This window comes from Dreissena polymorpha, chromosome 5 (genome assembly GCF_020536995.1).
Source record: "Dreissena polymorpha isolate Duluth1 chromosome 5, UMN_Dpol_1.0, whole genome shotgun sequence".
Taxonomy (NCBI): Eukaryota; Metazoa; Mollusca; class Bivalvia; order Myida; family Dreissenidae; genus Dreissena; species Dreissena polymorpha.
Window position 1 is genome coordinate 23,554,923 of NC_068359.1, and position 19,058 is coordinate 23,573,980.

The 19,058-nt window shown below is 37.8% G+C and overlaps 1 protein-coding gene across 4 annotated transcripts in view; it reads right to left on the minus strand.

Annotated features, from left to right (window-relative positions):
- LOC127881000 (sex peptide receptor-like) overlaps positions 1 to 19,058 on the minus strand; it is a 69,250-nt gene that overhangs the window by 14,544 nt on the left and 35,648 nt on the right. The window contains exon 1 of one of the 4 annotated variants that reach the window (XM_052428572.1): positions 1,464 to 1,483. The exons of the other annotated variants lie outside the window; for them this stretch is intronic. The gene's annotated coding sequence lies outside the window, so the exon portion shown is untranslated. Of the gene's footprint in view, positions 1 to 1,463; positions 1,484 to 19,058 lie in introns of those variants that run through there. 4 annotated transcript variants of the gene reach the window in all.

The following is a 19,058-nucleotide window of genomic DNA, read 5'->3' on the forward strand; positions in this document are numbered from 1 at the left end:
TCGAACTCTTTTTGAGTAATAACCATGAAAACATGATCACGTTGGACCAGCTATCTATTTATTTGTTATTGTTTGCAGATGATGCTGTAATTCTTTCAGAAACACCAAAAGGATTGCAAAAATCTTTAGATAATCTATACGAATATTGTGAACGATGGAAGTTGAAAGTCAATGTAGAAAAAACAAAAGTGGTCATATATAAAAAGGGAGGAAATAATTCACAGAACGAGCCAATTGTTTTTATAACAATGAGCAATTAGAAATGGTTCAATCATTTAACTATATCGGCATTGTACTTTCATGTGGTGGATCATTTATGCAAACTACTCAAGCTTTATCCGATAAAGGCTTAAAGGCTATGGGGTCGCTTTCTGCAATCACCAAAGACATGCATGTTCCTGTTAAAATAATGTTAAATTTGTTCGAGTTTTATGTTACTTCAATACTATGTTATGGGTGAGGTTTGGGGGTTTGTAAATGCTGATGATATTGAAAGAGTTCACAGAAGATTTTTGAAACGAATACTGGGTGTCAAAATGAGTACCGCTAATTCAGCTGTGTACGGGGAACTAGGGCGATACCCATTATATATAAATCGCTATGTACGAATTATAAAATATTTCATAAAATTGTATACTGTTAAACAAACTAATTGTATATTATATAGTACACTATGTTATATGAGAAATGGTGCTGAAAATATAATACGATGTAACAATTGGATTACCAAAGTACGAGACTTACTTCAAAACACTGGTTTTGTAGATGTTTGGATGTACCCAGAATCAGTAAATGCAAAGGTATTTATTTCTATATTTAAAAATAGACTAATTGATATGTACAAAGGTTTGTTGCTAAATGATTTAAACGTTAAAAGTTCATTTACTTTATACAAAGAATTGAAACATCGATTTGAACTATCTGATGACCTTAACATAATCCAAAACTTTAATTTAAGAAAATACATATCAAAATTAAGACTTTCGTCCGACATGTTAAAAATTGATTCTGGGACACATACAAATATTCCTAAAAACGAACGCAAATGTAATATATGTGACTCAAATGATGTTTAAGACGAATACCATTTTGTAATTGTATGTCCTCTTTAAACAGATATAAGAAAAGTGTATATTGACAAAGTCTATTATAACCGACCTAGTATGCATAAATTTATTCTTTTGTTAACAATAATAAAACCAAAGTCCTAAATAAACTCACGATAAATTGTAAAAATGCTTTTAAAATGAGAACTGATACATTGAATGCAAACGTTGAGTAATTCGATTGCCTTAGTGCAGTTTTAACACCTTTTTATGTACTAGTTTGGTCACTTTCGCATTACTATGCATGTGCTTATTGCTTATATATGGTCAGTTTTGTATATGTAACGATGAACTGTAAATGTTCAAGTTATATGAATAAACTTTCTGTTCTGTTCTGTAAAAATAAATGCAACCAACCAGTGTAAAATATTCCGCCTATCATGCCACTTACATCCTCGTCGACTTGACAGCTTGCCTCTGCAGCATATTAATTAGGCTTATATTGTTAGCTTCCTGAATTTTTAATATGATAAAAATTAAAATATTTATGATCGAAACACTGTACAAACACTGTCCTTTGTTTTCGCACTCGTGCTGTTGAAAACACAGGCGGCAGTGTCATAAATTTGCCCCCTCCCCCCCGATCCTACCCCCCCCCCCCGAGCTTACCCCAGGGGTTCCAGATTGTTAAAGGTACACCTATTGTGTATGGTTTGACTTTTCAACAACGAATATTGACAAAAATAAACAGTTTAAAAAAATACCCCTCGTAAAGGTATTATATATACACAAGGTATGAAACGCACTATACGCCTATTGCTGAAAGATTGTGGAACACAGGACGTGACCGTTTTCATCGAAAACACACATGTTTCCATGCAGTTGCCGGACAAAGGCAACTGGATTCAATAAATGACATTGAAAGCAACGTACCGATCTTCTGTTCGGCTAATAAACTTAATATTCAATTAAATTCAACTTTCTCGCTACATGTCGGTGTTTTGCTGCAATTTCTTGTCGACCGAATGCTCGGTTGTTAAACGCCATATCATTGGCCAACACAATGCTGGCTATTGGTTTCTCCGTTATGCAAGGATTGGAGGTATGAAGACTCGAAGCCGAGTACCAGTATTGTTTACATTTAATGACGTTTGTGTACGAAATAACATAGGCGCCAATTATGAAAGTAGTTAACTGGTAAGCTCAAATCCATTATTTAATGTTTAAACTGATGTGGTTAGGTCTCTCGTTACATATTAAGACATAAACTTACATAAGTCATTAATTAATGACGCGTGGATATAAATTAAGACAAAATGAACATGTCAGGGCCGTACATTTATTTATTCGCAATGATCACTTTATTCGTAGTACGTGTGTCTTTTTTTCCCGTTTATTATGCATTTCGTGTTTTCCTGAATGTTATATCTGTCCATTAAAAATGATCAAACTATAAAAATGAAAAATGGTTACGTTTATTGTTGCTATTTTTATAACATAAACTTGAACTTTATCACAGGCGTGACGAATACCCCTACATGCCGCATGTTTTTTATTCGCACTGTCCCATGATGATGAACAAATGTACCAAGTCATTTTAAAATCGAACGTCAAATGACATATTGTTATGTTGCGAACAAACCTTTGGGACAGACCGACCGACAAAGTGATTACTATATAGCCTTCCCCCCTCCCCCTATCAATGGTAGGTGGGGGGGTGGTGGGATCATATCATCAACGCAAATTTGTGAGTCTGAACCATTATGTTGGTGATATCATCCTCTGTAATATGTCATATTGGCAATAAACTGAAACGAAAAAATAACACACACAGAAAGTTTCCTATGTTATTTACAGGAGCATAATAACTACATAACTACATAATTAATAAATTTGTTATAAATATGTTTTCATATATATTTTGAAATCACCTGAACAACCTGTTAAAGTTCATTACTTAAAATATGTATTGTTGTTTTGCACAGAAATAGCAATTATTTTTATGTTATTACAAAGCAGTGAAACTAAGCTGCCTCGTCGGTATAGTTTTCATATTATTTACCAACCAATAGTCATAGAAATGAATCAAACCAGAAACTAACTTATATTAAATGTTAATATTAAAATTAAAAAAAAAGTCTAGCAGACATCGCTGGTTAAGTTACCTGAAATAGAAATACTTTGTAAACCAGCACAGTGACATTGCCTTTTGCAAATATGTCTTTTACAGTGTATATTTACTTGCAATCGTTACAGTAAAACTGAACAGTCGTGTTAGAAATCTCTTCCACTTAGCTTTGCTTCGTAACCCAGCAGAGTTTCTGTGCAGCCATGTATTGCAAGAAGAGCATTAAATCCACTGAATTCCTTCTTTTCCAACTTTTCCACACTTCCCACAGCTTTCATCTTTATCTAACTCTATCCCCGCTTGTTCAGCTACTGATGCAGCAATGGTGTGAATACTGTTTGGGTCACCAAGGAATGATGATGGCTCTGGCTGGATTGCAGACGTAGCTGGTTCTGATGATGATCGCTCTGGCTGGATTGCGGACGCACCTGGTTCTTTCTTTCTTTCTTTCTTTGTATACTGCCAACCGCTCTTTCGAGCATTATAGTCAGAGGGACATTATCGAGTCCGTTTCCTGGGAAGAACCAGTACTAGGTGTCTATGGAGGAGTTAATGAGAACGCACCCGGAGTGGGGTTCTGATTCCGACAAGTCGGCACATTCCATCTCCAATGTTCCGGATTGATCTCTGATTATGTTGCAATTTTTCATGCATGTTGATTAAACAATAGTGTCTGACAATTTTAATAAGCACTACCTTTTTATCATTCCTTTTCACAGATATATCGTAAGCACCACAAAGAATGTTAATCAGTTTTTTTGTCATTCCCTGAAAACTACTACTTTTGTTCAATAGCATACCTTTCATTAGCGCATGAGACATATTTTTCCCCACCGTTTTGTCGTTGACTACTGTTTGAAATGAGAATTTAGACGTTGTGCTTGCTGCTTTCTGTTTTCTTATTTGTATCTGTTTCCTGTGTGACATTAATTTTTCAACTGACATTGATTTATGGATATCTTTTCTAAATTGATTGATCATTATGTGTAAAAATTTCGCCACAAGCTCTTTGAATAAATCCAAGACATGATGTGCTGTAAGAGAAAACTCTAGCAATACACAACTTATGACAGATGTATCATCTGCATAGATCACTGATGTACTTTTTGTTTGAATACAGTCTTACCAATCTGTGCTTGGTTGTAGACTGCTCCTCTACCAACATCATCAGCATGGATGCCGCCGTCTTAGAATGTTTCGGCCCTTTTAATTCCATGAACATTCTGATAGCGGTGGGCCCACAGTGAAGATTAGTCACTGCGTGTTAGTTAATTGCCTCCAGCTCTTCTCCTCTCGCCTTAGCCACAGCCAGCTTGACGCCCGTTCAGCTGCTTGGCTCAGTCTCTGAATAGCCACTTGTCTCTCCCTGCCAGTAGTTACTACTGCTGTCATCAGCCTGTGCACGGACTGCGAACAGAACCCTCTAACGCCAACTTCCACGGGAAATAGCCAAGTACGCCAGCCTTGTTGCTTGCACAGATCCATGAGTTATGTGTACTTTGCCTTCTTCCGCTCGTAGGCCTCTTCAATCTTGCCTGCCATGGTTCTGTCAGCTCTATGGTGACGAGCTTCTTTCCTGTCTCTGACCACAGTACAATATCTGGTCGTGGGGTCGTCTGAACCACGTCTGGGAAAACAAGCCTTCTACCAAGGTCAACTTCCATCTTCCAGTCTCTCGTGCCATCAAGAATTGATGCTTTTGTTGGTTTCTGTGTCTTCATGGTCTCACCCGATTTGACGAAAGCGATGTGCCCATGGCGGTGGTAATTACCACGTTCCTTCTTTCGTTCCTTCTCTAGCCAGTCAGCCAACTCTCTGAGGACCAAGTCATGCCTCCATCTATATCTTCCCTGTGTAAGTGCTGTAGTAAAAGATGACAGAACATGCTCTAGGGTGCCTACTCTGTCACACAGGCTGCATTTTGGATCTTCTGCGAGTCGCCATCAGCACAAGTTCCTGCGGATGGAAGTAGGTCATAGACAGACCTGAGAAGAAAGGAAAACCGAAAAGGCTCATACTTCCAGATGTCTCCCCAGGTCAACTTCCTGTCTGCGGTTTCCCATGTGGTCCATGCTCCCTGCGCTCCCATTTCTACAGCCCTTGCTTGTCTGGCATTTTCTTCTGCTCTCCTGACCTCAGACTGGATCATCGCACGCCTCTCTTTCTGGTCTGATCGGCTCCACAGTACCACCTTTCTCGCACCAATTCCTTCACGTCCAACAGCAGTCACTCCGACAATGTCTTTGTGCTTGAGCGCGTTCTCTGTCTGGTTAACAGACTCTGTCGCTGACCATTTCCTGCTCGTTCTGGTTTGGATCCCTGCCTCCCGGATGACCTCATCCGGAGAGTCCCTCAAGGTCAACACAGGTCTCGCTTTTTGCTGTCTTGAACTCTTCTACCAGTGAAGATAGCGGGAGCTGTAACTTGTTGCTCTTCCCGTAGAGTCCAATACTGGTAAAGCTGGGTGGAAGTCATAGCCACTTCCTGAGGTGTCGACTAGTGGTTCTCTTCAGGGATTCCACTGTTGTGCTGGGTACCTCGTAAAGCATCAACGGCCAGATTAGTCTTGGGAGCAGTGCGTGCTGGTAGAGCAAAGCTTTGAACTTCTAAATTCTTCGATGTCTTTTGACTGTAGTGACACATTATATGATAATGCCTCTAATAGTTTACTTGACTTCAGCAATTCAGATAAGCAATACTGATACAGATTTTCTCCATGCATGTTTAAGCTTTCTTGCACTAATTATTGAAGGCACATGTCACACACTTGACAGAAGAAATGATACATTCCATCAGTAATGTTGATAAGTCCCCTTGATTGATATTGTCGCTGTTCTGTGTCAAGTAATGAATCAGGTTCCTTGGAAGTAGCCTTAAGTACTTCCTCTCTCTCCGTTAGTCGGTTTAAGATCGCAATTGTTTGTTCAGCGTTTTCATAATTTAATTGACCATTAGCTGATGTGGAATACAGGCTAGCTCTGCGAATAGTGTTGAACTTCTGAAGTACAGAATGAACACAGTATCCACCAACATACTTGATACGAGCTTTCGAAGCTTTTGTTACACTTCTTGTTGGTAAGGCATGTTCCCCTGCTTTGAAAGATTCGACATTTTCTTGAAGTAAGAACTGTTTTACAGAGTTAGTCAAGTGACTGCAGACGTGATAGTGAGCATGAGAGACACATATACAGTCTTTGAATAGTAGCATACAGGCCACTTTAAATGAATCACTTGTCTGATACCTGTGACATTCAGCATAAAACGAATTCAGTTTGTCAGCCTTCACGCCAAGTTCTGCAGTTACACCTAATACAAAATAATCGACGGGTAACAGTTGGTTATTGCGGTAATAACCAACGGTATGGAGTTCCGATGCGTAGGAATTAAACCACGAAGGCGTAGCTCGAGTGGTTTGATTACAAGCTTCGGAACTCCATACCGTTGGTTATTACCGCAATAACCAACTGTTACCCGTCAATTATTTTGATTCTTACACGATTTCATTAATAAGTTATCTGCGATTTAATGGTTATAAATGAGAATTATATTAACCGAACGTCCTCAACTTTTCCGCGAAAACGTGACGTTACCACAACAATGAAAATCCAATGACGTCGTTTTCATTCATATACAGTGACGTCACTTTAAAGGGAGATTATACGATTTTGTCAAATATTTATGAATTTAATCAATTTACATAAAATGTGTTAAAACTTATTATATATATATTTCAATATAAATTAAATTCCAGATAAGAGTAAATTATCTTGCTTCTTCTTTTTCGAGTTTGTACGTTCAAGGTCATTTTGCCAATAATTTTTTTCGAACCAATATAATAGTATGTTAGCCGCTGGCTTCATGCTTTATTTAGCGCAAGTGCCCGCTTACAGTTATAGAGGTTTGTAAACTTTGTAGACAATTTAACAACACAAATTTTGTCCATGTGTCTGGTCGATTTTTAGTATTTGAAAACTTATGACATGAGATCTTTGTTTCTTACGTTACAACGGCTTAATAATTGGGCGTTATACTAGAACAAAATCAAATCATTTTATTTTAAAATTCACATACTCAAACGTTCTATGCTAAATAAGAAATAGTGCAGAATACTGATTGCCTTCTCGCATTTAAGTGGCATACCAGTAAGCATTCAAACACTTGTCTAAATGATATCTAGCATCAGTTGGAAAATGGGTCGAGTAGATTCAAATACTAGGCATATCGGTCAAATAAAATTCAAAAGAGTGTGAACACTCTAGAGGCCACATAAATCTTTATGCAACTTTGTAAAAACAGTAATACCATGATGCACAGAGATAAGCAACTCGTTGTGGTATTACCAAGTCGTTTGGAAGAGATACTCTTTTGTTGGAACGACTTAGTACATCATGGGAACGAATTACTAAGTCGTGGGAACGAATAACTAAGTTGTTGTGAAGACATCAGTTGCAATGCTCGTTATAAACATGTGCCAACGCAATTTATCGAGTTGAGATTCATAAAACTATTGTCAGTAATTTATATAAAAAAAATTATAAATTAGTGAAAATGACATGTATACACAGTATACCGTTCAGTACTATTGGAAACAAGTAATCATCAGGCCACAACAAATTGATGATGTGTTCTATGGATTTTTGCCAACCAGAAATGGAGCGAGCGAGCGAAATAAAAATAAATTTATTTTTATTTCAACAAAAAGAGGAAACAATTGTTTAATCAAATCAATTTAAACAAGCAAATTTGTTGAATTGACATCTCCCGGCAATATACTTCTGGACACAAACGTTTTTGGACGGATGGGAAACGCCAACGTGCATCATCCTCTTATCCACATATATACTCATACTAAGTTTCAATGAAATCCGTCAAAGCACTTCCAAGATATGGCTCAGGACACACACACACACACAAATATACTTTCAAGATATAAAGGGCCATAACTCCGTTATTATCCTATGGTGTACACTGCCATTTTGCGTGCATCATACTCTTATCGTTATATACTCATACCAAGTTTCAATGAAATCCGCCAAAGCACTTCCAAAATATGGCTCCGGACACAAAAGTGCCGGAGGGAAAGACGGTCGGACGGACTGACGGACAACGCCAAAACAATATCCCTCCGCCTATTGCGGGGGATAAAAACAACATACTTTTCCAAGAAACATGCAATCACGAATTACTAGAACCAGCTTAAATCTTAAGGCAAAACAAATACAATCTGTAGAAATAGAAGTGAAACTGGTAAGGACTTAACACATATTTTTAAAGTTAAAGTATTTGCTGTTTAATCCAATCCATGATTTTTCATTTTCAATCACAACATGTCAACATTAATACATCATGTGAACATAATTTTCCTTTGGTGTCATTGTCAAACCAAAACAAAGTAGGAATGGTTGAAGGCCTAATGAGTTCGCTTGACGTTTTGCTTTTTAACAAACTTCTTGGCGCCCCAAGTTTTTGCCTCTTTTCCAGAATGTCGACATAAACCTAGGACTTCATCATCATATATTTGAAAGCATCGCGCTCACTGTTAATGCTAGGATTAGGAAGGCGCTCATTGTTTATAGTGAATTCGATAACTTTTTTGTCCAATGCCACTGCGACACTATGTTGCATGTTAATGTTTGACATTTTTATTTTATCACTACCGCCTAGTTTATGTTATGCGATGATTGATTGCAACTGGCGGAACAATTACGTTTCCGTTAACATATTTCGCTGAAACAACGAGGCAGACGGACGCCGCCATTCTTTTACCATAAACCAATCAATATCGGAAAGCGTTATAACAGTCTATTTCGTAAAATACGTAGGCTAAATTAAACTAAATCATTAAACGAACATGTGCGGAGCACAAATTGTTGCTGTGGGCGCAAAATACAAATAAAAATAATTTTATTTGGTTTTAAGATTTTTAGGTGCGGGAAATCCATCGAACATGTAATCAATTTGTTGTGGCCTCAGTACTATTGGAAACACGTAAACTCGTGCTTTAAATTTGAAACGGAAATAATAGATTTTAAATGTGTCTGTTTGTGGGTTTAATTATAAATTACATGACGTTATCCAATACTACCTGAATTTGTTTGTCTATCTCGCTCGGACTTTCAAACACCTTTGGAAGCAACACGATCGTTTCCTCTGAATTAAATGCAAGTAAGCATCTATCGTAGCTTTAGCGTGTCTAAATAGCAAACGACGTGCATGCGACCTATAATTACTTCAAATACTATGTTATACCCACTTAATTGAAAATGACGCATACGAGAAATAGGCTTAATAGGCTGTATGCAAGGCCGACCCTAATTAAAAGTCCCGTCCGAAACTAGTTCAGCCCGATAGGCAGTTGACGGCTTGTCAGCGTGCATTAGGTCACTTTCGGGGTATAACTCTTTATCGTTTGAAAGGTGCCCTTAAAGGGGCATACCCGCTCACAGGCAAATGACGTGTAATACGCTAAATAGGCTGCACCTGACTCCGACCCTAATTTAAAGTCCCTTTTTAAACTAGGTCGGTCCGACAGGAAGTCGACGGCAGATCCGCGTGCACTATGTCGCTTCCGGGGGATAACTATTATTCGGCTGACAGGGGCCCTTAAAGGGGTATACCCGCTCACTGGAAAATGACGTATACGTGAAATATGCTACAAAGGCTGCATGCACGACCGGACTTTATGAAAAGTCCCGGCCGAAACTAGTTCTGCCCGATAGGCAGTCGGCGGCAGATCAGCTTGCACTAGGTCGCTTCCGGGAGATATCTCTTGTTTGGTCAAAAGGGGCCCTTCAAGGGACATGACCACTCACTGGAAAATGACGCATACGGGAAATATGCTAAATAGGCTGCATGCACGGCCGACACTTATAGGCAGTCGACGGCTGGTCAGAGTTAACTAGGTCGCTTCAGGGGTAAAAGTCTTGTTCTTCCGTAATGAGCTCTTAAAGGGTCATACCCTCTAACAGGCAAAATACGCGTAATACGCTAAATAGACTGCACCTTAATCAGACCCTTATCAAAAGTCCCGGGCGAAACTAGTTCAGCCCGACAGGCAGTCGACGGCAGGTCAGCGTGCACAAGGTCGCTTCCATAGTATAAATCTTGTTTGGCCGTAAGGGGCCCTTAAAGGGGTATACCTACTAACTGGAAAATGACGCAAACGAGAATTATGCTAAATAGACTGCATGCACGGTCGACCATAATTAAAAGTCCCGGCCGAAACTAGTTCATCTCGACAGGCAGTCGAAGGGAGGTGAGATTGCACTAGGTGCTTTCCTGGGGATAATTCTTGTTTGTCCGAAAGGAGGCCCTTACACACTCAATAGAAAATGAAGTATACGAGTAGTACGCCTAATAGGCCTATTGGACTCCGACCATTATTAAAAGTCCCAGCCGAAGTTAGGTGAGCCCGACAGGCAGTCGACGGCAGGTCAGCGTGCACTAAGTCGCTTCCGGGGAAAAAATCTTATTTGGCCGAAAGAGGCCCTTAAAGGAGCATACCCGCTCACTGGAAAATGACGCATACGAGAAGAAATTGGCTAAATAGGCTGCATGCACGGCCGACCCTAATTAAAAGTCCCGGTCGAAACTAGTTCTGCCAGATAGGCAGTCAACGGCTAGTCAGCTAGCACTAGGTCGTTTGCGGGGGATAATTATTGTTCGTCCGAAAGGGGCACTAACAGCGGCATACCCACTCACAGGCAAATTGATGCATAATACGCTAAATACGCTGCACCTGACTCCAAACCTAATTAAAAGTCCCGGCCGAACCTAGGTCAGCCCGACTGCAGTCGACTGCAGGTCGGTGTGCACTAGGTCGCTTCCGGGGGACAACACTTGTTTGGCCGAAAGTGGCCCATAAAGGGGCATACCCGCTCACTGGAAAATGAGGCATACGAGAAATAGGCTAACTAGTTAATCACGATAGGCAGTCGGCGGCTGGTCAGCGTTAACTAGGTCGCTTCCGTTGGATTACTCTTGTTCGTATGAAAGAGGACCTTAAAGGGGCATACCCACTCACAAACAAAATGACGCGTAATACGCAAAATAGGCTGCAACTGACTCCGATCCTAATGAAAAGTCCCGGTCGGAACTAGTTCAGCCCGATAGGCAGTCGGCGGCTGATCAGCGTTCATTAGGTCATTTCCGGGGGATATCTCTTGTTTGTCCGAAAGGGGCCCTTGCAGGGGCATACCCGCTGACTGGAAAATGACGCATACAACTTGTAGTTTTATAAATAGGCTGTATATTTGATCGAATTTGATATATTTACTAATCAGTCAATGCGATAGTCAACATATTAAAACGGGCCTTTTTTAAATCCGTGTATTTACTCAAATCATAGACATTCGCATTACAGTTCATACAATAATAAAACTCAAACACATTTTATATTTAATATTGTGGTTGTCATATGAAAACCGCGCTAGTAAATTTGGAATAACTTTGTTTACCTTTTATTTACTTGAAGACACATTTACTGGATACGGTATTCAATTAGAAGATATAGCTATCGTCTCTAAGAAAATCCTGCTAAACCATTCAAAAAAAAATAAATATAACTGGGAACACTGCGGATAGTTAAGTCAAACACCAACAAATGGTGTTTGTAACTAGAACCTTTTGAAAGCATCGGTTTTTTTTAACGGGGCAGATTAGAAAAGTTTAAACCCCGCTTGCCAAACATGCACCAATGCAAGATTTATTATAACATGCTAAAATTTGTAATCAAATTTTTTGACCATTTTTTGACAATGACCAATGGCAAAAACAGTATTTCAGGATGGGTAATCGCAGCTCACATTAGCAAACGTCTTGCAGTGGTAACGTCCCTCTCATCACTGAACAATGTCGCAATATGAACCTGCAGTAGGCGGAGGAAGGTTGGATAAATTGTTACATGACCAATCTTCAAATACATTTGAGCTGCGTTCTGAGAAAACTGGGTTTAATACATGTGCGCAAAGTGTCGTCCCAGATTAGCCTGTCCAGTCCGCACAGGCTAATCAGGGACGACACTTTACGCTTTTATGATATTTTCTGTTTAAAGAAAGTCTCTTCTTAGCAAAAATCTAGTTAAGGCGGAAAGTGTCGTCCCTGATTAGCCTGTGCGGACTGCACAGGCTAATCCGGGACGACACTTTACGCACATGCATTATGCCCAGTTTTCTCAGAACATTGCTCATTTATGCGACCGGACTTGCAATGCGCATGAACCCGTCCTGACGGTTTGCCTGACCGTGTTATGGTCTACCAACTGACCCGGCCGTCCTTGACATCCAAATAAAGAAAGACGAACTCCCTCTTGGAAAATAGTATAAGCTTTTTGCGGAACGCTTCTCTGTCAAACAAATCTCTGTTGTTTTAGCCATCCTATAGGACAACTTAGGTAGACATTAAGTAAACAGCTTTTAGTTTAAACCCATTTTATATTTCGATTGCATCGAAAGCCTCGTGTTCATTTAAACGCTCTCAAGTCCGTTTCATGGGCCCGTAACCAGTATTTGATGTCTTTCGAGGAGATTTAAAGAACGCTCCGCTAGAAGGCATCGAGCCCATGACCTCACGACCGCTTGGCGGACACAATATTCAATATGCCACGGCGACCTTAAACGGCTTTTGCATTACAGGGTGAGGACTAAAATGACATTGTTAGGTAATATGTTGTTTGTGCAACGATGACTATAACAATCAACTTTTAAGGGCTTTCAGTCAGAATGCCCCAGGATCCAAACAAACAAATCGCTTATATACAATCGATAAATCATTAATAATGACTAAGCTGTATAAATGATTATGTCATTAATAAAACGGAAAATTTTCAATTTTAAGTTCCAAGGTCAAAATATGAGAAACCGCTTACAGTATAATGCTTCTGTAGAAAGCGACTTTTTACTCATGATTTTGTGTAAATCGTTCATAAATAAGATGTGTTTGCAAGTGTTTTCTCTTCAATGTTTCACTCAAGACGTTTTGAGATAATATGTACACGCATTATATTTAAAAGATTTCCTTTATAAAAATCAATCCTATATTTATATTACTGCAAACATGATCATCCCGAATTTCCACTACAAAAATTAACAAGGATGGCTAGTAATACAACCGGTTAAACCCCGAATGCTCTGCTTTGTCCGTTCAAAGGGGTTGGGTTGTGCGTATCGTCCTGTATTTTATGTGAAATTCGATACATGCCTACAATTTAAGACTTCCGAACGAAACATATCATTACCTCCAAATATTGTCTCTCGAGTTGCATTTGTCCTATATTCATGTTTTGAAGTTACATTGTTTTAGTGATAAAAACCACTAGCTTAATATAGAAAATTGAATTTCGATTGAGAACGATCAAATATGATGGGAAATATTATATATTGTTGTTTAATACATATTGGAAAAGTCGTTAATGTCTTGTAATCACATTCACATGTAAATGATAATATCAGTATGTACCTGTTATTCATTTACAACACATTTTCCTAATCACATAGTTTGTGATTAATTTAAAATTGAATATTTATCATCAAATGGACTATTAGGAACGATAATCATTAAATGAATATTATTGCAAATTTAAGTCGCTTCAATTGTATTTCATTTGAAACATCTTATTTACATTGGTGCGACTTTTCATTTTTGTCATTAAGGCTGCCTTAAAGTTGTGAAACATTACTTGTAACAACAAATGTCATAAAACGGCATTAGTTTCTTATGTTATATAATATGAGCAATATTAGGGTCAACATGGCCTTCTTGTTTTCTTAGTCCATTATTTCCCTTCCTTTGATTCAAGTAGGACTGTTATAGTTTATTATGAAATGTATGTGGACCTAATACTGAATTAATCAATAAGCTATGTAAGTCTGTTCAGGATTTTTTTTTATCAATCATCGTGATACGTATAAAATACGTGTGTTCACGACTGATAATCCACACAAAACACAACGAAACCAGAAACTATGAATACATTTTTAGTGATATTTATAAAGACCGTAATGAATTAACAAAAGCAAATAATAAACAAAATACGTAGTAAATATAAATCCGTATAATTTAAACAGAGCACATTTGTTATTGTATACAATAATTAACTTATGAATACTTATGAATACATGCAATGGATTTGTTTTATCCTTATCGTATAGATTTTATGTTTGAAATAACGTGGGAAATATTAAAACAAGACTTTATATAAACAACATAAGTACGAACAAATAACAAACTTATTCTGTGTGATATTCAATGGTAAGATATTGGGGATTTTCAGAATAGCGTTGAAGATTAATTTACCAATACCTGTACACAGATGAAAACAAGATATACAAGAGGCCGATGTTTTCAACATTGTCACCGAACAACATAATTGTTTTGTTTACCGGTAAGCAATACATTAATTCCAGACATAGCTTCGTAATAAGTTTTTATGTTTCACTTAACATGAATAGCATTTTGGTAAGTTAAAGAGTAAAACATGCATAAAACATAGAATCATATAAAGCTGTTACATTATTAATTGCTCAGAAAAATTAACTCGTAAATGTATTTCATATTACAATATAAAAGTACAAATGATGCATACCTTTTGCGAGTACATCTATACTTTTTTACAAAATATTTAGTTTTTCGAGATCTTATATTGTAAGTGTATTATATACTTGTAATACTTATAAACATTTATTCTTTCGTTTGAAAGTCAACATGTTGTATATATATATATACCATAGATGACATTTTAAGATAAGAGTTATATCTCTAGCTTTCACGCTCTATCGATCTGTAGTTCATTGCAGTTCTGGAAGAAAACATGTTTGTTTAATAAACTAAACATGATCAAATAAACAAAAGCACTCAAATACATCCTTTGCATCATATATATAAATATTATCACAAAACAATACATTGTCAAACTTATTTACTTCAGAATTCTTTAAAATAGTTATGTTTCCCTCAACAACTCAACAATATGTTTCATTATATACATAAACGATAAAGCATATATGTATATATATCCATTTACAATTGGTAAGTTTGGTCTCAGTGTTGTTTACGCTGTCCGTTTGTGAGATTGTGAACGCCTCTTTGCTAACGTTTTTACTGTCCATCGCGCGTAGACGAGTCGCTGACCTTAATACCAAACTTGATTGCGATGTTGATGTGCTGTTGGTGGTGCTTGAAGACACCATGAACCGTCGAATCGGATACAGAACTGTTCGTTTCAGTCCTGAGCGAAATCGCCTGTTCAGAAATGTGTAGACGTAGAAGTTGGCATGAAAGGAGACGATCAGAGCTATCTCGTACGCCGCATGAATTGCCCGGTTTCTTTCCAAATCAAAAGCTGTATCCATGTGTTTATTAATTACGGACATCATCAGAAATACTCCGTAAGGAATTTCCGGTAACAGAAAGACGATAAAGATTGAAATGACGATTTTCGTTACTCATATATTTTCTGAATCTCGTCGAGCAGCTTGTTCTCGGCTGCCACCGACACATTTGGTCTTTCGAAGTTCAATAATGAACAGAATGGTCAAGAGAAAAAGTAGTGCGATAGGAATAAAGTCACGAATGAAGAAAACGGCCCACAGGTACACACAATCTTCTTTACAATCGTCTATTTCCCATTGGCAGAGGCCACCTTCAGCCTTTTCATTGAAGAGGTGGTAAATATGGAACAACGGTGATAGAATGAAAATGCAAACACATGTTATGAGAACTGTTCTACTTGTGAAGATTTTTTCCAACAAAGAACGGGTATGCAACAGAAACGAAACGTTGAATACCAAGAAACAGCGTCAAGAATATTGAACACGTGTAAAATAATTTGGAAAAGAAGAACTTTGACAGCATGAACCATGTGCACAAGCTTTTCGACAATCTGTATGCGTCCACTGCCTCATATATTGACCCGTTAGCCGTATATGTGTTCGCGTCGTTTTGCCAGCCGAAATTGAAGTTTCATTTGTCATTACACCATGATGCGATTCAGAACCAGTTTCTTCTTTAAAGTTCTGATATACCATTATATAGCTTGGCAGTGTTACTAATCCAGTAAGTGTGTCGGCTATTGCAATCGCTGCAAGAATCATGTTGGCGGGGTTACGCACTTTCTTGCGTAACAGTACAATGGTCACTAGAACGTTCACGAGGGCCGTTATGATGACCAAAATCTCCAAAACAAAGAAATAAATCAATCTTTTAAGGCAAAGGCCTCGTACATGTAGTCCTCATAAATTGGTTCGTCATAGTGTTGATTATTATAGGACTCGTTAGCTGACATTTCACTTCCGTTTTCACCAAGATCCATGTAGTCTGAAACACTTTCTGGATCGTTGTTATCAGCTGAACTAATGGAAGTAGTCGAATCATCTACAAAACGCGATGACATCGTCATAACCAATGAGGCAGATGTTTTCAATGACGACGAGGTGTCCTGTGTAGGCGACAACATTTCTGACGTATGGTATAACGTATGTGTGTTTATTTTAGAGCAGAAATGAACTTCTCACTGCAACTTGATAAAATAAGAAATCTACCTGATTCATATACTCAATATTTATTATCCTGTTTCATATAAAACTTAAATTGATGTTTGTACATGAAAGGGTTTATTGTATGCGTTATACATGTAGGTTGTATAACAAGAGAGCCACATGCCCTAGTCCGCTCACTTGAGTGCCAAATATTTAACTTCCCGAGAAATGTATGATAATATAAAAACGAAAATGCATCGCTATTTGCATGATGATTGGGTAACCATGTGATTTCGTGCTTGTTCACAATGCCTAATAAAAGTCACACAAAGAACTGTCCCACCGTATGGAAGTAATATTTTAAAAGGAATGAAATAATTTTCGACCTAGACATGGATATCAATAAAACAAAATAATATATTTTGAAAGTTTAAGAATGCATGGGTTAAACATCTGAATTCAAAAGTGTTATACAGGTTTTCTTGATGACGTACTCACCTAGTTATTGACCCAACATGACCGAGTATAGAATTCAGCCGAAAGATCAAACAACCAAATAAATATGTTTTTTGATCTGAACAGTTGTCCTTTATGTGGCCTCTAGAGTGTTTAGGTCGTGCAATATTAATTACTTATATGCAAATGCAATGGCATGAAATCAGATAATAAAAAATACTTCCTATAATGAGATAAAACTATGTGTGCCTTGCTCTGTGAAAAGGGGGGGGGGGGTTAATGCATGTGCGTTAAGTGTCGTCCCAGATTAGCCTGTGCAGTCCGCACAAGCTAATCAGGGACGACACTTTCCGCTTTTATGATGTTTTTCGTTTAAAGAGAAGTGTCGTCCCTAATAAGTCTGTGCGGACTACACAGGTTAATTTGGGACGACACTTTACGCCCATTCATTAAACCCCCTTTTAACAAAGCAGGGTCATTTTGTAATTTTCCTTATTCAGTAATTCATATATATAGGGAGAAACATATGTATGAACAACCAGATACACAGACATACATACAGACATATATTCCAATTGGAAACTTCGGCGTGTGCGCCTAGCTACGATGCAGAATGAAGCAGACATACTATGAAATCCCCATCCCCCAAAAAGGATGGTTCATTCACAGTGATTTACCCCACCCTAACACCGCAACACATCTTCAACGTTGGAACAATGTACATACACAGAAGGGACAGTTACATGAACATTTATTTACAAACATGAAACCATAGTTGCATTTGGGCACGATCCGATTAGGATTAATAAATATCCTAACACTATATTAAAGACGATATATATATATATTTATGTATATAATTTCTAGCTACATAGTTATAACCTATGATAATTGAAAACATCCCATCTTAGAACCATACATATGTAAATTGCTAAACCTTATTGTATGGGGTACAACACTTCTCGAACAACCCATTTAGACCATATGTTGTCTCGCTTGTCTCGCCTACACGAAATCATGTTTGCGTTATTTCAGTAGGTGACCTTTGAATTATTTATAGATCAAGGGGAGAAAATGCATCCAGCTGTAAAAAAAATGTATGCAACATAATTGAAGTGATGGTAATATTAAATTTGAGTAATTCAATATCAATAGAACTTTGAATTGTTATTCATGCTTCTGATTCAATCACAAACATAGTCAACCTCGCCAGTTTTAATCGCAAAAATTGTTTCGGCACAATGACGTTTTCACCACAATTTGACGCCACATTATGTGGTAAATTGTATAATGCATCAGAGGGTTCAGGAAAAATGAATTTGTTCTGTTCTTTAAAATACAGAGAAAGACATGATACGACAAATGTAGCCTACTCCTCCGTTTTGTGTTTGGGCTTTTATTGTAAACTGTTTTAACCGGACATTATAGCCTAACGCAGTTCTTTTCGACATAACAAATAATATATAAACTAAACCTAAAGCAATATCGGTTTTCGAAAACATCGACTTCATTTGTTTTTACAAAATCACCAACACAATACCGAATTATACTTTTGCTAAATATTCCACCATTTAACCGGACAGTCCTCTCGATAATCTTGGGTGTAACACGTCTCTCTTATGCTTGGTGGACTCTCCCATTCTTCTAAATTGGATCAATTTATTTCCAAAATTAGAGATGTCTAGTATATTTTTTTATATATTTAGAATATTTCTCACAAAAATTGCTTTAAGCACACAGCACAGACCCTGATGAATCGCCGCATCATTCGGCGTCTCATCTGGGTCTGCGCTGTTTGCCAAGGTCTTTTTTCTAGACGCTAGGCATAAATGGGTTAATTAATTTGGCTAAGTTCGCTCCATCCTGTATGATTATTCCTACAAAACACTGGAACGCGCTAACACTTGTCACCTGTTTGAATGTGCTACGTGTGGCTGCAAAGGATCTGCACATATA